General features: G+C 40.7%; 1 long non-coding RNA gene across 2 annotated transcripts; it reads left to right on the top strand.

Annotated features, from left to right (window-relative positions):
• The first annotated feature begins 1,227 nt into the window (after window positions 1-1,227).
• On the top strand, window positions 1,228-1,921 carry LOC129777997 (uncharacterized). 2 transcript variants are annotated; one of them, XR_008743344.1, is made up of 3 exons: window positions 1,228-1,379; window positions 1,445-1,619; window positions 1,697-1,921. It is a non-coding gene; the product is annotated as an uncharacterized LOC129777997 (long non-coding RNA). The 2 variants fall into 2 exon arrangements; XR_008743345.1 differs by having other exon boundaries at window positions 1,278-1,383.
• Window positions 1,922-2,320: the final 399 nt, after the last annotated feature.

Here is a 2,320-nt window from a genome sequence, read left to right as displayed (position 1 = left end):
TAGATTAGAACGTCTGGAGCAAGGATGCAAAATTTCGAAAGAACATGTTGAAATCGAAAAGCAATTTTTATCAGTGAAAAATATCTCCACCGACATTCTTCACTTCTTTCTATCGCGGTGCCGCTGTGCCTATGACCGCTGGCTCACCATCTCGTTTGTTTTGATATAGTTTTCGTTCCATCAACAGAAATATCAGTTCATTCTCGATGTCAGTGAATGCTCAAGCCGAAAATATCACCTTTCATTGCGTCCTGGTGAAATTTTCGTTGGTCATACACCCATAAACTTAGCACTCAAATGTGCCGTTGCCCATCGATGTGTGTGCAATAAGCGGCACAAAAATGGGACCGGGGCTAGAAACATACTAGGAAAACACACACGAACACGCGTTTAAACGTCTGACGCGGTGTCAGTGAGATGATATTTCCTTGTATGGAATTTTGTTCCCTTCCACTGTCAGCTGATCGAAGATGCGTATGAAAATTTCGGGCGGAAATTCTCAGTGAGACAGTGGAACGAATGAGTGTGGGGAATAATGCAAAAACCAAATGTTCCACGTGACGGAGTGTCGGTTGCATGGAATTAAGTTTGGTTCATTTGTCATGAACTGCAGGGGAATTGGTGGTTGATTTTGATGTTGTCTCAATATCTTGCGCTGTCAGTAAAGTGAGTATGAGATTTTGCAACTCTGGTCTGGAGGCATGCGTTTCCAGAGCGACGAGTCTACAACGGCTTTCATAATCAGGCATGTTCATTCGGGCATGTGTTCGTTTTCGTTATCGTTATCGAAACTAAATCGGTGTTATCACATTACACCGATTTAGTTGGGTCGGTTTTCGCACCAGTAGGCCAATCCGACCAAACTGTCGGCTGAAAAAAAGTCTGTAGTGTGCGGGGGCTCTTATTGTTCTCGCACTGAACGGCTTCATCGTTATTGTGTAATTGTGATGATTATGCTACGAAACGAATAAATGCAATAAATACAATAAACGAATGCCACTGGGGGAAATAACATCTGCAAGATTATATTTGAACAAACGGAAGTGAATTATTCAGAAAAACGTTCAAACGACAAACACCTGCCTGGAATAACTCCCGTCCGATAGAGCGAAAAGCATTAAATTGAAATCAAACCCAGTTCCAAACATAATCGAGCAGTCATTGGCTCGATGTCGACCGAAACGAAGTAACATGCTACAAAAGTGCTGGAATCTACCTCCGCCTTACCCCCCGCAGGCAGTACTGTCTATAGTTGAACTATGATTGTATGCAATTTTTTGGTACTGAGCGAAACGGCATCACTGTAGAGATTGCTTTTGCTCTTTCTCTCTAAATTGTCATTTAAAACGTAACAGAGAATGACTCGAGAACTAAATTTTGTAAGTAAGGATATTTTTGATATTTAATTATAAAATATAAATGATGTTTCCTTGATTAATTTCAGTAACAAATTCAACAACACGGAGACAAAATACAGGCGAATTTGTAGTGAACGCAGCTAGTCTTTGTTGATATATCACGTCAAAGGAAGGAAAGCAGCAGCAACAGCAGAAATGTATAAATGAAAATGAAAGAATAACGGTGATCTGAATGGAATGAAAACGGAGTTTCCAGCTTTGGTAAAGTATTGTTCTTGGGATCAGACCAAAGCGCTCATCTCACCATAATGAATTTTGATCTCTTAATTTCATTTCAGAATAAAAAATTCTTCCATCTCAACAGTCATGATTGCCCACGAAGTTAGGTGTGTCTGCTGGAGGGAACGAAAGGGACAAAAATAATTGAGCCGACTGCGATTCCGATGAAGAAATTTGTAGCTGACGGGAGTTTACTGATGACGGTATAATCGCTGCGAATAGTATACATCAACAGTGCACAATTGTATGAATTTATTATAAATAAATATTTGTAAACAACGCAATTTTTTGTTTTTTTTTTGCTTAACATTAAACTTTTTAAAAACACACAGCCATAAAAACGGTTGAGCAGTACTGCAATCGGTCGACGCGGTGCCAGATTGGGACAGGTTTGGCTCGAAATTGGTTGTCGAATACGAAGGGTAGGTCGACAAAATCGTTGCAAAATGGCACGATATCGGTATCGTTGTCGACACCGATTGTTGGGACCAATTCGACACAACAATGTAGAGTGGGAAGTCATATGCCTCTTCAGCTACTGCCAGCAGGTAGCTTCAAATCCGCTGAGTAATCTCGATCATAGAACCACGTGTTCTTATTGAACCGCTCGATGTGGACCAGCTATTGCCAACCTTTCAAGTAGCTTAAAGCCCGTTGGATAGAATCAGTGGCGCATATTCTTT

The sequence above is a fragment of the Toxorhynchites rutilus genome, chromosome 3, assembly GCF_029784135.1.
Source record: "Toxorhynchites rutilus septentrionalis strain SRP chromosome 3, ASM2978413v1, whole genome shotgun sequence".
Taxonomy (NCBI): domain Eukaryota; kingdom Metazoa; phylum Arthropoda; class Insecta; order Diptera; family Culicidae; genus Toxorhynchites; species Toxorhynchites rutilus.
Note: the sequence above shows the minus strand (reverse complement) of the source record. Positions and strands in the feature narration are given on the sequence as shown.